Source organism: Columba livia, chromosome 13 (genome assembly GCF_036013475.1).
Source record: "Columba livia isolate bColLiv1 breed racing homer chromosome 13, bColLiv1.pat.W.v2, whole genome shotgun sequence".
Lineage (NCBI taxonomy): Eukaryota > Metazoa > Chordata > Aves > Columbiformes > Columbidae > Columba > Columba livia.
In genome coordinates, this window is record NC_088614.1 from 5,327,016 (window position 1) to 5,352,638 (window position 25,623).

The window sequence follows — 25,623 nt, forward strand, 5'->3', positions numbered from 1 at the left end:
TGTGGGGGTCCCCTGCGCGGCACCCAGCTTTGTTCGTGGCCCACGTCTCCCACCAGCACGTGGCCCCAAAAGCCACACAAAGGCTGAACCTCGGCCACGCTCTGATGAAGGGAAATGGGGAGCTGCGAAATGCTCGGCCTCTTCCCAGTCCATTCCTGAACTACACCAATCTCTCCAGCGCAAACACGGCCCCGGCACCGCGGCAGGGCCGGCACACGCACCACCATCAGCGCCCAAGAGAAGATGAGCGAGTCTGACACCGGCGGGAGAAATGCTGACGTTAGGGAGTCAAGCCCCAGCAGAACAGCGTGTGAATAAAGTTGATGTAAAAGCCCACTAGTCATTTTTCATCTTCACACAACATTTTTTTTAATATTATGATTACTATTATTATTTTGGAAAGCAGAAGTGTTAATGGGGAGGCTAACACAGCCAACCATATGTCCACCAGTCCAGGATTTAGCGATCCCCGCTGAAGCCATTCAAGTGCTGGTGCCAGGCCCAAAGTAAATCTGCGCCCCCGCGCTGCTCCCGGCCTCCAGCACGACACCGACGGGAACCGGGGCGGGGGTCAAAGCAGAGAGATGAAAGAGGGACACGCGCCTCTGCTTTTGTCAAAGCGGACGCCGTCAGGCCCTGGTTTGACAGCAGCCACCACAAGGCCAGGAGAAGGTGCCAGGCGTGCGCGGGGTCGCCCACGCCGCCGCCTGCCCAAGCAGCACCTTGGTCCTGCGGGAACAAAAGGCAGCGACGGGCGGGAGGGAGGTACGGGGGCTGCGGCAGCCCAGGGCCAGCGCCGCTGCCAGCGCCACGGCCGCTGTGCCGGAGAGGGGATGGAGCAAACCTCCTGCTGCCCACTCCTCCCCAAATGACCCCGTTTAAAAAGGAAAGAGAGCAAAAAAGAATTACAAATACAGCAAAGCAATCTCTGTGTCCAGCCAGAGTTTCTCTCCCCTCTAATATGCCTTTTGTTTGCTTTTGTTTCTGGCTGAAGGCCTGCAGAGCGGGACCCGGCTGGGAGGGCGGCTGGGAGCGGTGTCCCCACACCCAGGCTGGTGCTGAGGAAAGCCCTGGGCAGGGGGCAGCGGGGGATCCCGGGCCCGGCCAGCGGTGGGGAGCCCAGCACAGCCCTGCTGCCGCCCGCAGGGCCAGGACACCCGCTGTGTGGCTGCCCCCGGCCTCTGCCGGTGCTGCAGCCAAAAAGCCACGCTCCGTCTTGCCTTAATGCCGGACCAGACAGTGCTCCCTAATGAGGGAGCATTACAATCAGCTTGTAATGCTGAATTTTTAATGCTGCCGAGGGCTCTGTTACATAATAAAGGGGGAAACGGGAGTGGAGCGCGGCTGGCGGGGCGGCCAACACGCTCCCCCCGGCCCCGGCCCAGCGCAGGTGGCGGCCCCAGCCCACCGGCTGCCCCCCCGACCCGCCGCTTACCGCCAGCACCGCGGGACGGGGCGCGCAGGACACCCATCGGAGCTCCTGCCCGGCTGGGAGAGGTGCGCAAACTTTCCTCAAGTGCGTGCAGGGGTGATGCCAAAACGCTCGCTCTCCTCTGCGCCAAAGCTCGGCCGGGAAACAATTTAACAGCAAAGTTCACGAGCATGTTAGCTGCATGCTCTCGTATGTTCCTGTACATGCAAGCTGCGCTGCTCCTCTCCGTAATACCCTAAGACTGTAAATCTATAACCACTGCAATGATTTAGTGATTAAAAACATGATAACATATTGTGTAACTGCAAACCACAAAATCCCTGCCAACTCTCCTCCAAGATACAGGAACAAAAATACAGAAAATGTGTTGCTCGCAGCAGTCTTCCTAAACTCAACAGAAAGATTTTAATAATAATAATAATAATATAAAAAAAATCTAGACAGCAGAAAAAGGCTGGAGACAATGCAAGGCTGGAAAAAAAAATTAAAAGACAGAGTTTTAAATATGATTCTTGCTCTAACAAATTATAATCTAAACATGCCTCTCTTTTTTTCTCTTTTTAAGTTTGTCGTAACTGGAATAACTGGTCTTGTGTGATGTCTTGCATATTCAAAGTGCTTTGTAATAGGATACGGAGACCAAACCTTATTTGCCTAAACTCAATGGGTTTTATTTTTTTTGCCTCTTTGCCCCCCCTCCATTTCTTTTCCTTTTATTTTCCCTCCTCCCCCCCTTCTCCCCTAACAGGGGGGGCACAGGAGGGGGAGGCAAAAGCTGTAAAGAAAATACCTGAAAGGGGAGGCTACAATTTATAATATGGCGAGGAAAGCAAAATATCATATATATATTTTTTTTAAAGGCAGCTGTGGGAGTTTTGGCGTCTAAGCAGCCAACTTGACCCTTTTCTCCCTATTCTCTTATTGCCCCCTTTGCAGGATTCCTGCACCTTCAGACGGATTCGAACTCAATGTGACCCTAAGGAGGGAGTCACTGAGCCTCCAGAAAATTGCTCCATATTAAACAGGAGCGAGAAGAGAAAGACAGACAGACGACCGAGGAAGAGACGCGTATATGTTACATATCCGCACAAAGTACAGGACATACCCAGAGCTTGAAAGAGAAACAGACCTTTCTCGGAATTACAAAAAAAAAAATATAAAAATTTAAAAAGAGCAGAGGGAGTTTAACAATTAAAAAAAAAAAAAAAAAACAAACAAAACACAAAACCACAAAAAACCACGCAAGCCAAATTATAAATAATTCACACTAAGAAACCCGTGTGTGTGTGTGCTACGTACATCCGCGTTTATACACAGCCATACAGCCGTATGTGTCCCCCACACAAACACACTCTCCTCTGGAGGGTTAGTTTCAGGAGAGCACGAATCGCCTTCCCTCCGAGGGCGAGGAGCACAGTTTATTCAGAGGAATCAATAGGAAAGAGCATTTGCAAATATTTAGATAAGCGCCGTGCGATTCAGCATTAAGTAATTAAAAACTGAAACTGAGAAGGGGGGGATCGGCCTACAGTGGCGTTTGCTGCCTTCACCTCTCCCATCCCCCTAGCCGCATTCTTCCCAAAACTGAGTCTGCCCGCGGAAAACAAAAATCAGAATTACTCTGGCTGGCCAGGCCGCTCGGGCAGCTCCCGGCGCGGGGCCCGGGCGGGCGGTGGGTCGGGCCGCCCCGCGGCCGGGCCAGTTTTCGGCACTTCTTCGCCCTTTTGTTTTCCAGCGCGTCACCGCGCGGAGCCCCGCGGGGCAGCCCCGGGGGCCGCCCGAGCCGCCCCTGCCCCTACGGGCTCCCGGGAGGCGCCGGCTCCGCGGAGCCCACGCGCGGCGGCCGCTGGGCGCGGAGCCCCCGCGGGGCCGGGCCCCCGCCGATCGATGCCCGCGCCCCGCCGCCCGCCCGGCCGCGCACAAAGCCGAACAGCGCCGCGCCGCTCCGCGCCCCGCGGCCATGGCCGGCGGGCGGGGCGGGGGCTCCGCGGGCGCGCAGCGGCCCCCGCGGCGCCGGCACCTGCGCGTCCCCGGCGGCGGCGGCGGGGCTCCGGGACGGCGAGCGGCACAAAGTTTGCTGGGGGATCCGGGGCGGTGGGTGGGAGCGGGCGGGAGGGGGGGCCGGACCAGCCCCATGCAAAGCAGCCCGGGCGCCCCGAGCAGGAGGAGCCCGAGCGGGGGACAGGGCAGAAAAGTTGCCACTTACGCGGTCGCTGCTCCGGCGGCGGCGGCGCTTTTAATCCCGGGCGGCGGCGCGGGGGCTACAGATCCCATGCAGGCTGCGGCGGCTGCGGCGGCAGGAGCGCGCTCCGCGGAGGGGCCCGGGGCAGCAGCAGCGGGAGCCGGGGGCAGCAGCCGGAGCCGAGCGGGAGCCGCCGCCGCCGCCGCCGCTGCCCAGCAGCAGCATCGTTGTCGGGGAGTTTGCAGCCCCCCGGAGAGAGGGGGCCGCGGGCGGCGGCAGCAGCAGCGGCGGCGGCGGTCGGGTCGGGGCGGAGCGGCGCGGAGCGGGCGGCGGGGCTGGCGGTCGCCGGAGCAGGAAGCGCCCGGACTCAGATCTGATGATTGGGAAGAAAAAAAACTCTTTGGATCTTTATTCTGCTAATTAGTTTCCTGCAAAAAATGGCTGATTAGTGCAGTGCGCATGTGCCTCATTACCCAGGCACGACGGGAAGGGCTAATTAGCCACCTTCTGGATCAATAAGATTCAGCCCAGGCGGCGGGGGAGGGAGCGAGCGAGCAGGAGCGGGCGGGGGGAGCGCGGCGGCGGCGCCGCACCGAAACTTGGGGCAAGCGGCCGGCCCCCAGCCCGCGGCGGGGGGGGCGCCGCTCCGCACCCTGCCGCGCAGCGCCGCGCAGGGGAGGGGGCCGGCGGGCGGCTCCGCTCCGCACCGCTCCGCGCCGGCGGGGCGCTCCGCGGGGCCACCTGCCCCCGCGCCCCGGGCGGGGCCGCGCCGCCCCGCGCAGGGCAGGGCGAGGCGAGCTCGACCCCCGCCGCCAGCGCCGAAGTTTCCCCGGGAGGAGCTGGGAAAGTTGCGGCCGGCAGCGAGCGCAACTTTGTGTCGCCCCGGCGCGGGGCGGGCGCGGAGCGCGGCGGAGCGGCCCCGCAGCATCCCGCGCTGTGCCCGCGCTGCAGCGCGGCCCGGCCCGGCCCGCGCTCCCGTGCAAACTTTGCGGCCGCCGTTCCGAGCGGGACAGCGGATCAATACAGCCGCGTCCAGCCGCGATGGGAGCTGGGCTACAGGTTTCACCAGCCATCGCTGGCAACAGCTTTGTCATTTTCTAAAATAAGAAGCTAAAAGTTATTGTAGAAGAAGGGGCTTTTTTTGTCCCCTGCACAATATGCCTTTTGTGAGTTTAATGCCATTCTGGGGCTCTCTATAGCCCCGGACAATGGGGAACTCCAGGAGGCGGCTGTGCCTCTGCCTTTTTTCTTTCTTGCTTTCTCTTTTCTCCCCCCATTCCCTCCTCTTCCCCCCCCCCCCTTTTTTTTTCCTTTTTTTTTTTTCTTTTTTTTTTTTTTAGGAAAGGATGCAACATTCCTCCAGTCCCAACAGAACCTCTGCTTTGATTTAATAAATATTTCTCTAGCTTTACGGTAACATTTTCCACTTTCTGTTTGGGTCCATCTGCGCTTATTATTTAAAATTTTTATTTCCAGCAGCTTTTCCCTCCCCATTCCAGCCCTGGTGAAAAATGTAGATGATCGCTGGGAACGTGGGATTGGAATTTTAGGAGGAAGTGAACCAGTAAAGAACCTCTATCCAAGCTTCAGGAATATGTTTTCTTCAGCTTTCTGTAAGAGACTATTTTATTACTGGCAGCAATGCAGCAGAATTAAATCATCTCTCTTGAAAATCTAAAGAAGCTTTTCAAATTGCCTTTTTAAATTTTTTTATTTTTTCCTTTTTTTCTTTTTTTTTTTTTTTTTTTTTTTTAATTTTTAATAGTAACTCAAGTAATTAAGTTCCCGGTTTGTTTCATAGCCTTGAACAAGGAATGCAGTTGCGGTCAGTTTTGCCATTTTGGAGATCCTTAATGTAGATGTATTTTATACTGAAAGGTAATAAACTGCATGTTTGTTAGTAAATATTTTCAATTAAATGTATCAAGCTTTCCGTATTTCTTAATGTGGGGTAGTTATTTGAAATTTTGACAAGTCCCCTTAGTGGGATGGGGGGATGAAAGAAGAGGACAGATTATTGGAAATTGGAAGGGCTGTCCTAGTTGATACATTACTGGAAGTATCTTGCATTTGGAAGATGTTCATGGGTTTTAAGAATTGAGGTTTAATATGTACCATAGTTATTTGAATATTCTAAATGCAGCACTGATGTGTACTGTTATAATGCGCATGCTGTGTATGAGTTCTTACGGGTTGTTAAATGGATAGACTCCAGTACGTTACCAGTTTGACTTTAAAAGCTGCCCTTAAACTGTCAATCCCTGCTCAAAATATGCTTGTCTAGAATTATGGAAGAATAATTGTTAACATTACTTCCCCTTTAAAAAAAAAAAAAGAAAAAAAAAAAAAAACCACAAAAACAAAACCTACAAGCCCTGGGGCAAGTAAGAATTTTCAGGGCTGCTTGGTGCGCTATCTGTAAAGGTGCATGTAATTCGTAACTGTTGTTCTTGCTGAATATGAAACAAACGTGTTTTGATGTCGAAGTTGAGGCAAGAATAAAGTAACCCTTGTCTCTTCGTACTTGGTATAACTTAGAAGTGCATGTTTAACCAGAGGCTGTAGATCCGGTAGACCGGTCTGAGAATGGGGGCTGCCTATATACACACTTATTGCAGAGCAAAGAAAAATTAAATGTGGAGAAGGTGGCAAGGAAATCTAATAACTGTCGATATCCCAGGATCAGGCACCTTCGAAAGAACATGTGCAAACGCAGAGCCTGGTAGCCGTGTACGTTTTCTTTGCGTTTGCATCGCCAATTCCAGTTTGGTGTTGCTGTCCTCTCATTTCCCATGACAACATATGGATTCCATAAATGCAAACATGCCGAAGTGCATCTGTCTGAGTAGTTAACACAAACCAAACGTCCTCCTTTTCAGCGATTCTGTGGCTCTGGCCGTGCTGCGCTGTGCCCTCCTGCGACAGCCTCTCGCTGCTCCTGCGTCCTCGTCCTCTCCCGCTCGCGGGGTGATCCCGCGTGCCCCCAAAGGAAGGAGGGCAGCGGGGCTGGGTCAGAGGTGCCCAGAAGCAGAGGGGTTAAGCGGGGGGCGCCCTGCGGCCCCCACCTCCTGGGAGCCGGGTCCAGCAGAGCAGGCGCTGCTGTGGGGTCAAGTCCGAGGGCACCCTCCTGCCGTCTGGCCAGGGCAGGACGCGGCTGGGGGGAGCAGGAGCCGCAGCCCGGGCAGGTGCCAGGGGCTCCCCCTTGTCCTGAACACAACCGGCTGGGGAGCGGAGGAGTTCCCGTTTCTGCCGGGGTACAAAAAGAGCTGGCGAGGGGTAGATGTGGTGTGAAAAGATGGGAGCGAACAAGTGATGAGTGCAGGACCGGCCAGATAAACCGCTGTGCAAATACCAAAATAAATCTAAGGAATTAAGGAATAATTTGTACAGGAATTGTTAGGTACAGCATTCAAACACATACGTGCGTGCGGTTCTCCTCCAGAAAATTTACTTCCCTTAAGGTTTCTTTGTTCTAGGCAAAATATAATCCAGTTGCTAAAATACAGGAAGGGACTACCCTTGCTTTAATTGGAAATCTTGATACAGCCTCTTCTATAAAACTACGGATGCTTCTTGTTTCTATATATGTATCTCTACACATGCATAGATAGGATTTTTGGTTCAAATAGCTTTTAATGTGCTTAGTAGAAAGAAGCTCTCAGTATCAGATCTGCGGGGAAAATAAGACTGATTTTTCCCATAGGAAACTTGTTAAAGACACAGTTGAATTATTAGATTAATCCTATTTTTTTGTCTTCCAGCATATCTGATATATTTGCACATAGAATCATATAGCTTCATTTATATGCTATTTTAAACAGATGGAACTAATACCAGAGCTTTAAAAGAAAGTCATTATTTGTAAAAATGTGTACAGATTAAGAGGGACAACTTTGAAGCAAAATGCTTTTCTGAGGCAGCACATATGGCTTTCTGGATGAACTTTCAGAAAAGATGGTTGTTATCTTTGGCATGTAAAACAGGGGCAAGCGGCGCTGGTTCCCTGGGTTCTGCCCCAGGAACATGCCGTGGCCCCGGCGCAGCTCTGTCCTGCGGTGGAGCGGGCCGGCTCTGCCTGGCCGTGCTGAAAGCAGCTGGACCAGGGAATTTCAGGAGCCCTGAGCGCATGGCGTCCGGGCCGGGCTGGCACTGGGCTGCTCGCTGCCCCTGTGCCCGGCACGGCTCCAAGGGGCCAGGGCTGACCCTGCACGGGAGGGACCGATGCGTCCGTGCAGGAAGGAAGAAGTTTCGGGCTATCTTTTTAAATTCAGGCTTTAAAAATTATTGTAGGGGGGAAAAAATCCTGCTTAGAAAAACCCTCCATAATATCATCCACTTACGTAGCTTTGTGCTTCTTGGAAATATTTCCGAAGAATTAGAACAAAGCGGAGAAGGCCGGAGTCCTTGAAGGAGCTCCAAATGATAAAGTCTGCCATTCATTTTAAACACAGCGTGCATTGTGAAAACACAGGTTAATTTGAAGGCATTTGTCAGATTTCCAGTTCCCTCTGCTCCTTTGCAATGGAAATTTGCAATCAAATCCCTGTACTAGAGTTGGGATGTCTGGCTTTATCAGTTTTTATTACTTCATACTCAAAGCATTGTCCAGGTAAGCTCTCTTTTCATATAGAAAGTTTGTTTGCCTGAAGTTGCATACAAGAAGGGAGAAGGCTGAGATGAATTAGGCTGGAGCAGATGCATTTATTTAGGGGTTTGGAAGGGGGAAAGGGCAGATGATCAGCAGCGACTGATTGCAAAGGGCTGCCTGAGCTGCAGAAGCGATCTGATACCGCTTAAAGACGCCCAGCAAGAGGCATGGAAAGGGATATTCCAAGAGCAGCACGTTCATTGTTGGGATGCAGAATGCAGCAGGGCTTAGCGAGCGAGGCTGGAGAGCCGCACTGCTGTGGGTTCACCAGACAACCCGCGCTGCTTCTGGAGGCCGCTCGCGAGGTGCATGGCAGGGGCTGCATCCCCAGAGCCGCGGGGGATGCTGGAGGGGCCTCTGGATTCCTCTAGAAACACACTGAAGGGTGTGGGAGAGATTTGGGCTGGGGGGCATATTCAGAGGAATGATTGTTCTCTTCTTTTGTCTTCACTGTATTTCTGAGCTTTTACTCAGTTAATAAAATAAACCTGTCAATGCATTTGGTAGTCACTGGACTTACTGTAGCCCCTGGGAGAGATGGGACATCCGTGGGTGATTCCAGCTGCCTCCGAACCTCTGGCCAGGCTGCTGCAGTCAGGCCCTCCACATACCCTGAAGTCAGCCAGCAGATTTTTCATAGGAATTTGCTGCTTTTGCAGGCCTTAACACAACATGTGCAGATGTGTTTGCAATGGAAATAAACATTTGGAATACATCTATATGTTTCTTTGCTTTTTTAGAGAAATGAAGAAAAAATCTTGGCATTTAATTAGGACTCACTAACCTGATAAATATTGAACATAATTTCTTTGTGAGCTGTTCTGTGTGCTCAGAGTACTCTATGGATGTATTCCACAATTGCACTTGTTTAATGCCTATATCACCTCATGCCTATTGTATTTATGTTGTCATCAATGTCAGATTTAAATTAAACAATTAAATCACTGTCACAGTAATTTCCCTAGAAAACTATTTTAAATGAAAAATCCCACAATAAATGTTTGGGAACCATCTCAAAAGGAAAAAAAAAAAAGAAATAAGTTACAAAATAAAATTACAGTTCCCACGGAATTAGAAAGAAAAAAAATGGTTTCAGCTCTGAGAAGAATTCTGTTTTACAGAGTAGTTTCCACCAAATTCAGAGTGTGTCAATAGGGTGACTAAACCAACCTGGCTTATCTTGGGGCTGGTCTGGGTCTGTCAGGCTGAGCCAGCAGCACAGGGACCCCGGCCAGGGGCTGGCGCAGTCCCATAGTCACCCCCGTGGGCCGGAACCAGTGACAACATTGCAAATCTTTCGTCTTTCAGTGCGAGTCGGGTTCCAAATACTCCTTGGAAAATAGCGTGTCTGCCTTCTTCCCCTCCAAATTATTTTAGAATTAAGACGGAGATTTGCAGAAAAGCCTGCATCAAATTATTCAGTAACTAAGCACCAATACCAGCTGTACTTACTATATAGTAACCAACCACATACTCAAAACCTAAGTGTAAGCAGTGAGAAATCTGATCTGACATAGCGTCTTTGCTATAGTTCATCTTTGCCTCTTTATAAATATATGCTCTTATTCCACTAGAACCTGTACTTCTTGGCATGAAAAAATCACAAATACAAGATGCAAAATTCATCAGACAAGGTATCTGAAAGAATCATGCTCTCGAATGTACATTCCGAATATTACCTGTATTTAACATAAGCACATTTGACATTTGCAGCGCAGCCTCGGATGTGAGGCACGCTTATTGAAATTGGGCTTCCCGGCTGTGATGGCAGCGGTGTACCCTGCAGCCAGCCTGGCCAGCCCTGCCAGCCGCCTTTCCTGTGTGCCCGGGGAGGGCTGGGCAGGGAGCCGAGCACCGGGCAGCCCCGCGGTAGCTGGGGGGCCCGCCGCTCCCCTTGCGCCCCAGCAGGCACCCAACTGGGGGACGAGGGCTCCTCTCCCACCCCAGCACCCAGCCCAGGAATCTCGGGCAGTATTTCTTGTACGTCCATGCTGCATTTTTATTGGAATGCAGCTTTGCAGATTGGGTTGTGCCTGGGATGCGTGTGGTTTCTATCAGCCCTGAAGTGGTTTACAGCTGGAGATGATTTGGGGGGGCACATCTAGCCTGTCCGTTTGAAGCCAGGTCTGATGTTTGTCTGCTGCTGGCTCTCTAATTTTTTTTCTATGTTGCCTCCATCAAAAGGTGAGATTAGCTCTGGGCGGGGGAAGGACGGACGATGACGACAATAACAATACCAGGCCCATCCCTCCCTCCTCCTCATTTTAGTTTGCTTCTCACCAAAGCAATTCACCAGCAGATCCTCTCCCTTTCTTCCTGCAGCCAAACCAAGGCAGCAGGAAGGGCAGCGATCGCTGGTGCGGGCCAACCCGTGGCCCTGGGCGCGGAGGTGGCTGCTCAGGGGTCCCCTGTCCCAGCCAGCTGGCTCCGCTGGTCGGTCTGGGGCATGAAACCCTCAACCTAACGCAGGCAGCGAGCAGCAGCCTGGCAGAGCGCAGGCCTGGCCAGGCCGCGGCTGCAGCGGAGCCGCCAGCGGCCACCCTGGCTCTGCCAAACCAGGCGCTGCCACTAAAAGCAACTGTGCTGAGCACATGCAGACAGAAATACATATTTTTATACTTCATAAAGGAAAGGGGAAAACTGATGAGGTTGCACAGAACCCTCCTCCAGGCAGGAGAAGCTGTGCTGGAGGAAAGTATTGCTCATAATGACACTTAAGCCCAGACACTTGAATGCTAAAGGTTAAACTTACATTCTTCAAGAAGGGGCTCCTTGCCAACTTGAACTGTGTTGTGTGTTCACTATTGCCTCCTCCTCCTCTTCATCCACTCTCAATCCACTTTTGGTATTTGTTGAAATAACTGAGGTTGTGGGGTGTTTTTTTTCCTCCCCTAACGTATGGTCTCTGCCAGTCCTCAGCCTTATGTCTGTCACAGGGTTAAAAAAAATATATCAGTCTAATGCCAGTACAAAAGCAAAGGGGTTTTTTCTTAGCTGCAAACTACTATAGTTTCAATCCAGAAAAGACCAGCCTAAGCACATTTTCTGTCCTCCAGTGACACACAGTCCATAGAGCACCATCCTCTAATTCCTGTGCTTAGCTAAATAACCAGAACGTATATTCTAACAATGAGGCTAAAACGTTAATATGGATTTAAAATACAAATTGAAAGGCTGATAGAAATACAGTAAACAGTAGGACAGAGGAACAACTTTTGGAGACAATCATCAGCAGGGCTTGGGATGAAACTGTTGGCAATGCTTCCAAATGTTCAAGCCGAGGAAGGAGACGCAGGAAAACGCCCACCCAGGAGCAGCACTTTAAGATGAATTTCAGCATAATATGAAGAAACAGCCATGCTGTTTGGATGCCGCATTTAGATCTTAATGATCAAAGAGCACCTTCTCCATATACTTTCATGCTTCTCCCCAGAGATACTTCCCATTAAAAAAAAAGAATGGAAATAACATTACGGTTGTGCACGCCTTCTAAAGCAGCCCCTTTTACACAGCATCACGTAGGCTTTCCGTGGAGAATCAGTCTTAGGGGAAAGCAAGAAACAAGGATCTCTATGTCTCAGCAGCAGCAGGTAGAGGAGACCAGGCTGGAAGGCTGGGTCAGACTCCTTGAGGAGGAGCATGGACAAGGGCCAGAGCTTCAGGAGTCAAATGCAATTTTTATTTGGGTTCGGAGCTGATAAAAGGCTGCTAATGTTCATGTTCCTGCAGCAAGGGGACAGGGGCTGCGGTGCCATGCATCCCTCTACACAACAGCTCACTGCAGTGCATTTCTTGGCACAGCCCTAATTGTATCTTCTGGTCCCAGTGGAAGTTCACACTTTTTAATATCTCTTATTGCTTCTGCAACTGCTGCCACTAGTCAGCAATCACAAACAGGAAGCCGTGACTCAGCAGAGCCGTAACCGCAGGCTGGCCAGGAGGGAAGATCCTGCGCAGCACCCACGGGGCTGGCCAATGCTGCGGGCGGGCACGGCCTGGCCAGGAAAGTGGCCGGAGAATCGCATCCTCATCCAGCACTGCAGCTCACACCAAACCCCAGCAGATCAAGGCCCTGGCACCGCTCTGGGCCCCAGCACAGCAGGAGAGGTTTCCCAAAGCTCGTCCCCAAAGTGCAGGACCACACCAGAAGGGCAAGAGAGCACCGGGGCGCCGGGACCGGCACCAGGTTCATCTGCCTGCCCGTGTTCCAAAAAGCTGTTTTTTCCCATTAGAGAGGCGCAGGGCAGAGGAGGCGGTCAGTGACCCCTCGGCCGGGAGGTGCCAGCACGACCCCGTTTTCACACCGGCAGTGCCCAGGGCTTGGCCACACCGTGTCTCACGTAGCACGGGGAGCAGATGATCTATTCCGAGCCTGGTTCATCTGTTTTCTAACTGTATTTAGCAGTGAGTTTACTCCAGACTGAGCCTGCGTGAGTAAGTGTGTATGTAAGGGTTGAGGATTGGCTGCAGCAGGCAGAGGGTTTGCTGAAAGGCTTGTTAAGGAAGCACTACTGACCATGCAATCCAATTACATAATGCTTCAAAAAATAACCATGCTGGGAGTCGTGTCTGGGCAGCGCGTTTCGGCAGCAGAAAGAGGTATCAAATGTCTGTCTTCCAACCCAAAGGCTGATAGTATATTTGTGCCACAATCTGACACTGCGCCTCGGCTGTAAACTGCTCTAAAGAGGAAACTTGCTTCCAGGGGAAATGTCTGCTGTTCCCTTTCAAGGCAGTGCTGCACCCTGCAGACCAACGTTATTTGAGTCCTTGTAAAATTACCACTAATCTCTGCACTCAGGATGCCTTGCATTTTATAGGGACTTGCTATGACGGCAGCTTTGTTTTCTGGGGGTAAAGGAAAGAGCTGAGCAGGGAGGAGCAGGCACCTGGTCATCGGCAGTAGCCACGAGGGTGTTTTCCTCAGCGTTCTATCCTTGCAGTTTCTCTCTGCACCTCCACACAGGACATACAGATGATGCACAGTATCACACTATCATGCCTGGAAAATGCCTGAAAAAAATACCCTGTCCCGCCTGGAAACGATGTGGTCCCTGTGCAAGGCAGGAGCCCACACGGCGCTGGGTGCTACTTCTGCTAAGAGCAATGACAAGGGAAGGGACTGGGGGGCCAGACGCTGGCCACAGCAGGCAGCTCAGTCCACGTGTCATGTCTGGGATGACTGGGGATTTAGAAAACCCCGTCTCCAACCATCACAAGTAGTTTTTATTGTAGTTACTAATTTAACTGCTAGTGTGCTCTGAAAGGCGTCACAGAAAAGGCACATTTCTAGTGAATGAGGAAAGAGCAAACTAAGAATATTCTTGGCACGTTGCGGAGCTTTCTGTACCTGAACTCATGATGTTCAGTTGCTGGGAACGCTTCACGCGAGACGTAAGCCAGCTTGTACGCTTGCCACGAACGCCTGGGTTTTAACCTGTTCCCAGCCCAGAAGCAGCAGCACAGCCCCGCTCAGCCAGCCCGGCCCCGCTCAGCCAGCCCGGCTGCAGCCGCGGCCCCTCGGCCGAGGGACCCGCTGCCTCCCGCCCAGGGCTCTCAGCGGCCCCGCCTGGGCTCCCCCAGCGAGGATGATGCAGGGCTGCTGCAACCAGTGCCTGCAAAACCAACAAACCACCTCCTTTGATCTGCCAGCACCCGCTTTCTGAGCGGGCACTGTGCTTTAAAGCTGTGACACAGAAGAGATGAGGGTTTGCTTTACAGCTCTGCATTCCCCGTCTCCGCCCGCAGCTCCCGCTGAAGGCAGGGAAGGCCGCCTGTGAGGACGGCAGCGGGGAGGAAAGGGTGAAGGCAGAGCTCCTCCAGCCTGGCCGCACGCTCCATCCGCCGCCTTCCTCCCATCTATTTCTAGACTGTTTACCTGGCAAGCGCACATGACCGATCGAGAAGGAAACGCTGACATCACCCGCTGCCGTGCCCCCTCCCCGCGCGCTCGGCCCCCAGCCCACACTGCACGGCCTCTCCCCTGCGCCGCGGGGCTGCCCGGCGCTGCGGCAGCTTCCTCAGCGGCTCACAGACACGTTGTCCTGTCCACCGCGGCCTGCGGCCTGTCACGCCGCTGCCCTCCGCGCCAGGGCCTGCCGGTGGCCGCCGCGCCCTCAGGGACAGAACCCGCGCTCGACCCTACACCGATGGCTGGCAACCACGGTGCCAGCGGCAGGTGAAGCACACGTCTTTTAACACCAGTCTATCATTTGTCTGGTGCAACAACCTTCAACATATAGTTGCTTTCGCTTACCAGCCTAAGCAGCTTCCCGACCCCCTTTACACCTACGACTCAAACCCTCTCAGCCCACGGCTCTGGACAAACTTCGCTGTCCTGGAGCAGCCGCCTCCCCACCCACCTCGCTGCCACGTCGCGTCTGTGTGCCGAAAGCGGAGCCGGGCAAATCGCACTGCCGGGTCCTCACCTCCTTCGCCCTCCTCCCCAGGGCTGCTCCCGGGTGCTGTCGGTGTGGGGAGCCTGTCTGGCTGCATCGGCCTCTCCTGGCGGGCCTGGGGCAGCCGGTGGCCCCAGGGACGGCGTGGCCGCAGCCGGCAGCACAGGTGCTCACTCCTCCAGGGGTTATTTACCCCGGGAAGCCTGCAGCGGAGCTCCGGGCTTGAGCTGCTCTGTGGAAGCTTTCTTGGTGCATTTGGGCAGGGAGCCAAAGTATGCAGTTTAAAGGAAATGTTTAATAAAGACACAGGAGCCTCAAACTGTTTATTTTTCCTTGCAGAAAGGTGGAGGGATGATGTCCCTGGAAACTGGCTGCCAGGCGCAGGCTGGAGGCCGCAGGCCGAGCCAGGACATGGGCTGAGCGCGGCCTCTCGCCTCTCCCTCCCTGACAGCTCCGGCCCGCGGGTCATAAACCGTGGGGGGAAAAGGCAGCCTATTAGTAACTCTATTAAGTCTCCATTAGTTAGGTGTGAACTCATTACCCTAACATACTTGGAGGCAGGATTCCACTTGCAGGACATTAGCACTGTAATAAGCACATTTACCACTCAGAGCTGGACGGAGTGAGGGAGAGGAGCCCCTCAGCCCCACAGCGTGACCATGGGGAGGCCTTTCTCACCCACCGTGCTCCTCCCTGTGTCCCCAGCACCGGCTCCCGGCTGCCCTGTGACCAGCCCCTGAAACCCCCTCGAGACGCCCTGTTTCTGCGGTAGCGATGGAGTCGTCGCTGAGAGACACTCTGCTCCTCTGTTCACCCCACGAGTGGCTGTCCACAGGGAGCAACGTGGGCTGACGTGGCCATAGACACGTGGGACGGGCAAAACGGGTGACCGTGGGGACGAGGGGGTGCAGGGTGCACAGCAAAAGCTGTCGGAATCTTGGAGTGTGTAACAAACAAAGGATAACCTTGGCCATGGTTTGCTGCTTGTGCTGCTCTCCCGTCTTTGCCTGACTTGGCGTTTTTGGCGTTTGCGCTTTGTGATGGCAACTGTCTGCCATTGCCTGCAAAGCTGCGCACGTTGTGAGGAAGGATGCAGGATCAGGGCTTGAACTGGGCTTGCCCAGTCAGCACAACAAAAATACGATCATATGTAGGAATCTGTGTATTTCTCTATGCCTTTTCAGTCAGCTTTAACATGCCGGTGTGAGCAAGGGCTGCACCTCTGCAGCTGGAGAAGCTCCAGCACACGGCACATCCTTGGAGCTTCTGAGTGCCCTGTGTGTTCCAGCGTCATTTTAATAAAAATATCAGTGAACAATGGTCGCGCCGTATTTTAAATATAAAAGATTTTGTGTTTGAGAGAAGGAAGTTGCAGCCAAAATAAAGGGGATACTGACATGCAGAATGTTGCCTTTCAGAGACAGCAAAGAAGGAACCTGAAGCGTATGGCCATTAACCAAAGCCCTCCAGTGCCCTCTGCCAGAGCCCCTCTCAAACAGGTACTGCTTGTCCTGCGGAACACAAAGACTCTGCATCATCTCCTCGGTATCATTAGTCACACTTCGAGGCTGCACAAAAGCACAGTCCATGCTGAACTCTTCCAAAACTAATTCTGAAGCCCCTTTGTTCCTAAATAGGGCTAAACTGTACATGATCCCTGAAGAAAAACTGTCCAAAAGCACATAAGTATGATTTTTTTAAAATTATTTCAGGAGGAAGCATGATCTTGTTTCTAAGATCCTTGGCCAAAAAGAGTATGAAATTAATGGTATTAAGTGCCTAAAAATACTCTTGAGAAACTGGGACTTGGAACAGGGGCCTGGCTGCTATTCCTAGCGCTGCCACAGACCCGCTGTCTGCACCGCAGGACCAGCCGGAGCAGCACACGGGTACGTGAGAAGTGCCCAAAAACAAAGGCACGTGGGGGTGGACTTCCAAACTCACTCCTCTGCTTTTTGTCCTGTTTTCCTGGCCTGTGGGACTAATGGGACTAACACTACTTCACCACAAGAGAGCTGAGCATGCAAGGTGTGATGCTGGCGAAAATTCTCCTGATGTGTTTCCAGATGCACAGACAATGGCTGCGTGGAGCCCCACGAAGCCACATCCATTGACAGTGCACCGCTGATCACATTCGCTTGCCCATTTTTCCTTTCCTGTTTCTATGGAATTAACTCTTGCAATTCAAAACATCAGCAGGTCCAAACAATTATGATTAAAAAATAAATTAGCTGCTAGAAAAGTGCTTTCTCCTTCCCAGCAAATGCAGCACCTCCTTGCACTTGCCTCCTGGTTAGTGGCAGCTTCTCTAACGTAAGGATGTTATAGTCCAATATCCTTCAAAAATCACCATTAATTGTCTATTTCTATCCCACTGAACAGGAGAGACAGGCATCCTTAAAATGCAACACTTGCTTTTAGCCCTGGACAATCCCGAAATATTCCCTTTTTCACACGTTATCTTTTATTTAGGAAAACAATTTTGTCATTTAAAGATGATTTTGTGGGTCTTCCTCACCCTATTTTACTGTTACCCTATTAACTAAGATACCTGGATCTACACAAAATGCAACACAAAAATGGATTTTAAAAACTGTGCAAGTTTCTAAAATTCAAACAACTTACAGCTGTAGGATGCACAATTATAAAATAAGAGCCCATGAGCAAAACCCAAGCTGAACTTACTGGTGGCTTTTCTACTTACGAAAAAGGGACATTCCAAAGCTAATTTGATAGGATCTCAAATCCCTGTAATTCCCCATGTGTCTCTGCCATGAAATAACTTTTGGCATAGTAATTTAGACTATTAAACAGAAGATTCAAAATAGCACACTTCAGTGATAAATGGGAAAGTTTGTGCCCCAGAGTCGCTCTCAGGAGAGCACAGGACAATGACATGGGACAAAATCCCACAGAATGAGCTCTGTAAAGATAAATACCCTGCCAGGTATTTTCATCAGTAACAATACTCCACGAGAAATAAAAAGACAGGCAGCGAAAACCTCTGCTCACACCACAAAAGAGAAAGAAAGATATTGACGTTTCCATGTGGGACTCTGTCTGATGAAATCAAGTATTCAAATGACTTCTGTTTACATAGTATTTTGAGAAATAATGCTAATTTGCAGAATTGGCATCTGGGGTACGAGTATACGTACCCTGGGAGAGCACTTACAGAGCCTTTGTGAAGCTAAGTAATAAACGCTTTGTCTTCACCACACTATTTATGGCTTGCTTGGGGGCATCCTGCTCTCTTTCTGCCCCTACCTGGGCATAAAATTATTGCAGAACTAGGTTTTAATAAGACCAACAGTAAATCTGAATGACCACACATGCACAGCTATTCCTGCTCCCCTGATCTCCAGCATTAATTACAAAGTGGAACTGTTTATACAGTACATACCGCTTTCCTGACTTCTTTCTTGTTTATGTCTAAACCTTTATGGACATAAAACTTTGGAATTTGCTTTTGGAATAAAACTGCAATTGAAGTGGCAATAACTGTGTTAGAGAACAACTTTGCTATTGGTCCCCTGGTCGCGGCAGGTTTGCGCTGCCCTGGAACCCTCTCCTGTTCACGCGTTTCAGGTCGTGTCCTGCTGTCCCGTCTGGATGGTTTGTTAGAAACTCCAGCTTTACATGGCTCAGAGCAAACATTCCCGTTTTCCCTCCTGACCCTTTTCTTTCCTCTCTCCTCTCCGCCACGTCCCCACAGCCCAGCGGGGTCTGCCGGGCTGGGTTCGCGTTCTGCCCCCTTCACGGGCTGTGGAGGTGGCAGCTGCTTTGCTCCTCCAGATAACACACTTGCCCCTGCCCTCACACACCCCCCCGGCTCAGGACTTTCCCGAAAGAGACGTTTTTCTGCTACGGTAAGTTATTACAAAACCAAGCGACTTCCATTTGATGGCATACACATGTGTGGATACCAAAGTAAAGTAACTCATGCTCCACGAGCACTAAATTATTCCTCATCGCACCGACCTGACTCCTTGTTTCGTCAGGCTGTCACATTATAAATTAATATGTTGGCTGTCTGGGGCCAAGAACTCTTTTTTCCTATTTGTTCTGTAAAACAGATACTGCAGACCCTGGGCACCATATAAAAAAATAAATTACTGTAGTATACAGGGTATTACTCTTGTCTTTCCTTCCCTGTATTTTATCCCCTCCCTCCTTTGCCTTTCCTCTGATCAATTCATCTTCCATTTACTTTCTATTTCTGTCTGCAGGTTTTACCCTAACACACATTGCTCCAATATTCCAACCATGCCACCTGCTCCAGAAGTACAACTACAGAAGCTTTACTAATGTGAAGAACAGGGAATCGGCAAAAACTCAAGGGGAGGAGAAGAAATAAATATTGTAAGAAAATTAGGAAAAAGGAATTGAGCCTCTACCTGGTAGTGTCTCTTACACTGACTTGGATGCCTTCTAATTTCTGCCAGAATCTTTCTTTACTCTTCACATCCAACACAGAAACATGGAGACTTGATAGTCAGAGGAATCACATGGGCTTCTTGATGTAGACAGCTTGGGGTGGATGCGTGTTCGACCCAGTCTCTCTTGTAGGTTAAAATGTCTTTTAATCCTGGGGGGCTGCGTCAGGATGGGAATTAATAAACTCTCTCTTCATTTTCGTGTCCAGCCAGTGGAAGCTGCACAGGCTGTATGTTAAGTCTGTCCAAATTCCCTTCTTCCTTAGCAAGGTTGTCCTACCTAGAAAAAGAAGAATTAAAAATAAGATGGTGTTTGGCTTCTTACAACTTCAGTTCTTCCCCCATGTTCGTATGTTCTGCTTTCCAGGGCACACTTCTGATTGGAGTTTTAACACACAGCTCTCCCCAAAGCACACTAAAATAATGGTGAATAATTATTTATGGTAATACTTAGTGTGCCATATTTTAAAAACACCATGTAATCTTAACTAATTGAAAAAGCCAATAGAATTCACTGTTTGTTCCTTAAAAAAAAAATAAGGAAAGAGGTGAAATTTAAATATTTATTGAAAAGCTAAATATTGTATCTTTGTGCAGTTATTGGCAGGAGGTGTTGTGCAAACACATCCAGCACGAGCCGCTGCTCCTGCGCTGTGCTGGCCTGCGGGACCGCGGCTGCTCCGGGACCACAGCTGCTCCGGGACCGCAGCGCTGCCAGGGCCACCACGGCACTGCCAGGGCCACCGCACCAGACCTGCCCAGGGCTCCTCTCCCTCGGGCACATTCCATGCACAGGCAGGCACTGGGTCCTCAGCTGTCCTGCTGCTGCTCTCGTGGCAAGGTCTGTGGTGTCACCAGGACACAACTCCAACAAGTACCAACAAATGTCAGTCAGACGCTGTGGCAGCAGCACTGGTCCTGAGGACTCGGGAGCACACGAGGTGTGTTTTTCTCGCACTCCCAGCTCCCTGCAATGCTCCGTGAGGTTGTGTGGCATGTTTTGGGGTCAGGGATTGGCCTGGCTGCTCCCAGGAGGACAACACCAGAGCGCTGGGGCCTACGAAGGGTTTCGGACACCGGAGCCTGGGCGGCTCCAGGACCAGGCGGCCGTGGGACATGGACAGTCTCCTGCTCCTGGCATCTGATTTCAACCCTCCTATTCCACATGGCCACGCATTAGTGATGGGCAGTGCTAGCAGATGGCAAAGTTCAAGCCAGGCTAATTAAACATACTGAGCTAATAACCTTCCATTTTGGGACTGGTATAATTCATAATTTAATGTATTGCTGCTGAGACATTAACCTTTCAACAACTGGCACCGTGCCCACAGCAGCTGAGTGCTGACCATCTTTCAGGAAAATGAGTATTATTGTTAAAACAGGTATAAATCATTCATGGCTTCAGCTTTTGTGTCAAACTGTACATGAAAATAAGTAGTAGGCTGGGTAATTTATTTACCTTTTGGTGGTTATTTTTATGATTTCATGATCATATTCTGTAATTCATAAACATTGGCCAAATGCCATTTTGTTCTCATTTTACCTTTTCAATATTTCACTGGTTATTCTGATTTCCATCTTTAACAAGTTCAAGACTGATGCTGAATCTCTTGATCTAGCCACAAATATAATCTCATCTCAAGGAAGAAAAACTTATCTTAAGCTAATTCCACAGTATTCAACATGATTATCCAGACTACTGACTTGTTACATGTCTGTATTTTCCTAAAATAAATGTTTCTTTCAAGATCGGTTTGTAAACATACAGATCTAAAGACTTTTTAAAATAAAGCATATAGTATGTACAACTTCGTGAATAGTTTCTGGTTGAAAACAACATGGGATACTGGAAAGGGGAGCCTGAAAAAAGTTGGAATTTCTCAACAGCCCTGCAGAGCAACGAGTCCAACTCCAAAACCTGGTTACTGGAACGATGCTACAGACCCAGGAGACCCTTACCTTGACTTTCGGGACACTGCTGACCAGTCATATATTTTGCATCCCAGACTCCCTCCACACTGAATTCTGCAGTGCAGGGACTCAGCGCTAACAGGTCACCAGCCGCCCACACCACAAGCTGGCCTGTTGATGCTCTGGTGTTAAATGCCTTTCAGAAAGCTCCATCAATTCCAGCTCTTGCTGGTGCGGTCAATGAGTAGGAATTGCTGAGATAAACTTATTATGGACTCATTATCTGCACCCTACACAGCAAATGTTTTCAGATACTCCGGACTGAAAGATCATTCTCAGTTCTTCCATTGACAATGACACAACAGACAACCTCTCTCTCCTGCGAGTGAGAACCTGCTCTGTTAATCCAGACCCGCATCACCTGTGGCCCCAGACGGAGCAGGTGCACCCACCCTATGGCTTTGAGAAGGTCATTGAACCAGCTGCACCTGGAGCAAAACCCCAGCAGCTCCTTTTTCCAGGGACACTATAGCATCCCTGTATTTCACTCCCTCTGCTGGCTCCATTTTATACATCCGATGAAGTGTTTCAAGACCTTAAATTTGTTTAAGGCTGGGATATCTAAAAGTTCACCTTGTCTCCAGGCTCCTGGCTCTGCTCACAGAGCCCTCCTGTGCCGTGGCATCTCAGGCTGGGTACAGGACCACCAGTGGTCCCGGCTGCCCGTCTGATGGGAAGTGTGCAGGGCTGGGCTGGGCTGGGTGCTCCCACCTCCAACAGAGAGCAGGGCCTCACCCCACAGCTCTGGAGCTGCTGGCTGCAGAAGCCTGGGCTACCTACAGGTAACCGGTCGTGGCCAAGTGCTGCGGTGGCCACACACATGCTGCCAGCGCCTGGTGGCTTTAGGAACCCTCAGAAATAACTAGAATGTACTGAAGTGTGTCCCTGGATGCTGCTCCATGGTGTGCTCCCGGAGATTTATCTCATTCCCACTTGCTATTGATCATTCCTGTTCGCAGGACTCTCACCTCAGTGAAGGGAAATGCCTGCTCTCTCTCCCAGGAATAACTGAGCAGGACTTCTGCTTCACCCTTACAGCAACACTTCTCCTGATTCTCACTGTTTACTCAGTATTATTTGTACTTCTGTACTGACAACTGCACGACAAGAAAGATGCTAGCTGAGAGCCGGTCAGAAGAGGCAGCGTTGGAAGATGTCCATCGTCCTTGCTGGCAGAGCAGCAGACATGGCACCACCCGGCCAGCCAGCACCCTTCCTCCTGCTGGACTGAGCCTGTCCCGAGCAGGGACGGTTCTGGTGGACACGCCAGGGGATGTGATCATAGGCTTGCTGAGGACGCTCACCGCAGCAGGTCTGGGTATCCTCGGCCCATGCTCGCTGGAAACAGAGGACTTCAATAGCCAATAATGTAAAAAAACACATGCACTTCATGCTCATCTCACAAGGCACCGGCTACCACTCCACGGCAGTCAGTCTGCTGTGAGCTGGAAACCGACTAAGGCTGCTGAAGAATTAAGAAATTCAAAATGGACAACAAATCTTATAGGCACATGAGAAATGTTTGCTTCATGTTTGCTTTGTCTCTATAGTTTCTGTTGAAAAGGAAATGCGCAAAAATCACAGCTCTCTTTTCTACACACAGACATGCATTCTGCCAGGGGAAATGGCCTTCAATTATGGTATTTGAAGCAAACAAACAAACACCTTGACTCTGTAACGTTTTAAAAACACGCCTAAGAAGTTTCACACAACACAAAACTCAGCAAGCTGTGGGTGCGTGTTGCCATTACCAGGGCTCTGCAGCAAGAACTGCCAAGCCAAGAGCTCCCCAGGCCCCGGGCAGCGGACCAGCCCTCCAGGGCAGCCCCGCACAGCCAGGCTGCGCCGACCGTCCTTGTGCAACTGTGCTTTCCACTGGCCACGTGACGTTTTATGGCGAGAATTACTCAATGTGCAGTTCCTGTCTGAAATGTCCTATCCAAAGCATTCAAAACAAGTTTCAGGCAAACCACACATCTCAAGCTTCTGCATTTAGGCAGATAATATTGCGATTTTACAACTTTTTTTTTAAAGGGGCAGATGTTGCAAGTGTGCAGCACTGAACGTCCTCGGTGATTGTCCACAGCTAGGAAGAAGCACTGAAAAATACAGATATGATAGCAGCTGTATATTTGGGTATGAATCCCCTCAAATCATGAATGCCTTTGGCCAGGCACACATTCACCTTGCCACAGAAACTAATCTTGTAACTCATTGTTCAAATTCAAATACTCGTCTGTAGTTATTTTGTATTTCAGATTCTCGGTATTTGCTGCTCAGTAACACACTAGGCTGCACAACCCAATCCAAAGCAAAATTTGCCTTCTACACTGTGGTTAGAAGGGAGTTAAAGTTCAGGTTTCTAATTGCTCTCTTGAGGCCTTATTACTTGTTGATTAGGTCGTTTTGGGAACGGCATCAAACCTATAATAATAAACACTCATTTCACTGGGAAGTTTGTAGCTGCCGTAGCAGCCCTGCAGCGCCTCTGCCTCCGTAACCGGCCCAGGACAAGCCCCCGGGAAAGGTGTTTGTTCTCCGGGCTGGAGGTGTCTGACCCGCGGGCTCGAGGAGCCACATCGTCCCCTCGGGCAGAGCCTCTGCTGGGGCAGCGCTGCCAGGCGGCGCTGGGTGACACACCTATTAGGTTTCCTTCAAAACTCTGCTGCTTTCCTAAATGCTGGCAGCTTTGGCGACAGCGGTAAGTGTAGGAGAAGTAAGATTGCCAGCAAACTGCTGTTTGCCAGTCAGTTTTGTAGAGATTCCTCCTGTTGATGTTCGCAGCACTTGATCTCCATGTTACGCTGTGGCATCTGATCAGCACACATGGCCCAAGTGCTCCCCTGGAGCCTGCGTGCTTTGTGCTTCAGCAAAACAACCCCACGTTCCAGGATGCTGAGCGTTTCCTGGGACGGACACGGTTTCCAGCCTACAGCCCGTGGTGCCTGAGCCTCGTCCTGCAGGTCCCGCCGGAGCATGTGGGGACACGGCCCTTGGACACCAAACCGTGACAGGACGATCTGCCCGTGAGAGCCTGTGACAGGACAGTCACGAGATGCCTACTGACCAGCTGGTCATCCCATCCCTGTTTCTAATCACCACTCGTGTTCTTAAATTCCCAAACCACCCAGTTCTCCCAGCTAGAATAGTCTGAGGTGTAATTTTCAGTCTAGGTCCTTTGAAAGTATTTGAGTACTATTGTTTTTCGATGGATTTCAGAAGGGATGGAGAAAATAACACGATCTTGTATAATCTCAGGCAGGAGAGAAGTTGCTGTGAGTCTGCGATTGCCACGAGTATGCGAAGCAGAGCACCAGCTCTCCCTAAACCCTCCGTAATGAATTAGCCTGAAGTCAAAGTAGGTGTTTATCTCCAGTCGTTGCCTCGAATAGCCGGCTACCTGTTGGAAGAGGGTCTGATCGATGCAAACTGAGGCAGCCATGCGTGAGCTGTTACACAGTGGTTAGTATTGATCAGAGCTAGCGGCTGCCGATAGGAATGTGGGGCAGACTGACAGCTGGAGAAGAGGGACGGAGGAAACGGCCTTTGCTGGTGGCAGACGTACAGAGGAAAGCCGATAAAAAGTCAATTCCACTTAACTGAATGGCTGCTAACTAAATATTTTTGGGGCCAGAGCCTTCCCAGATAGCAGCTGGAGCATCTCTGCTCCAGAACAGAGACATCAAGCGAGCATGGCATCAACAGCTGAGATAAGAGACGCTCGTGATGCTGCGGGGCAGGAGAGCCTGACAAGCGGCACAGCAGTCCCGCACCCTGTCCCGCCACCAGCACCACCAGCTCTGCACGATGGGAAATGGGAACAGGAGGGAAAGGTTCATGGAGCAAACACAGCTGGTACTTAAATACCTGCTTCACAGAGAGAAAGCAATGATTTGATTTCAGCCCTTTTCCTTGAGATCGCTCTGAGGGCCGGCGTGGGCATTACTTGCTTGGTGTGGAGAGCAGCATAGGTCTCTCAGCCCCAGGCTCCACTGGCTGGAGACATTTCTCATGCCAGTGTGGGACCAGCAACTCCTACAGAGCCTGCTTCAAGTCTTGAATGCACAGAAAGTTTTAAGAGTCATGGCTCACCCAAAATAGCTGCAAAAAGTTGACGAGATGCTGTGTGGGCTTGTTCAGGTGGCAGAGCTATTTCTGCCTGAAATGGCTGGCTGATGCCATCATGTTCATGCTCCTGTTTTCCCATCCAGAGGTGTCTCTGCATCGGGAAGGATTTCAGAATTCCAAATACATACATAGCGGTTCCGTAATTGAAATCTTACTCTATGAAAGGTGCTCAGAAAGACGGCAGCATGACCCCATGTCAGGAGGGGACTGACGAGCTCTCCTACAGCTCCCTGCTTGCTCCTCACACATCAGCACAGCTTTTGGTTGTCTTCCTCTCCAAAGTGCTCAGTTAGTGCTGCTTTGGAGTCTGTTACATTGCACAGCCATATACTGCAGGAGAACACAAAGCTACCAAGAATTGCTTTGCCCAGGCCCAACACTCAGCATTTAAACCATGTTTCAGGCCAACTTTTAGTGGACTGGATCAG

General features: G+C 50.8%; 1 protein-coding gene and 1 long non-coding RNA gene across 2 annotated transcripts in view; both read right to left on the bottom strand.

Moving 5' to 3' along the window:
- The window catches only part of ZFHX3 (zinc finger homeobox 3), a 143,324-nt gene extending 140,294 nt beyond the window's left edge, over positions 1 to 3,030 (bottom strand). The window contains 1 exon segment of the mRNA XM_065028232.1: positions 1,436 to 3,030. The gene's annotated coding sequence lies outside the window, so the exon portion shown is untranslated.
- A 2,333-nt stretch (positions 3,031 to 5,363) lies between these two features.
- The window catches only part of LOC110360456 (uncharacterized), a 417,274-nt gene continuing 397,014 nt past the window's right edge, over positions 5,364 to 25,623 (bottom strand). Inside the window, exons 8-10 of the long non-coding RNA XR_010465803.1 lie at positions 19,058 to 19,376; positions 11,015 to 11,189; positions 5,364 to 8,923 (exon numbers count right to left, since the gene is read on the bottom strand). This is a non-coding gene — a long non-coding RNA (uncharacterized LOC110360456). The remainder of the gene's footprint in view (positions 8,924 to 11,014; positions 11,190 to 19,057; positions 19,377 to 25,623) is intronic.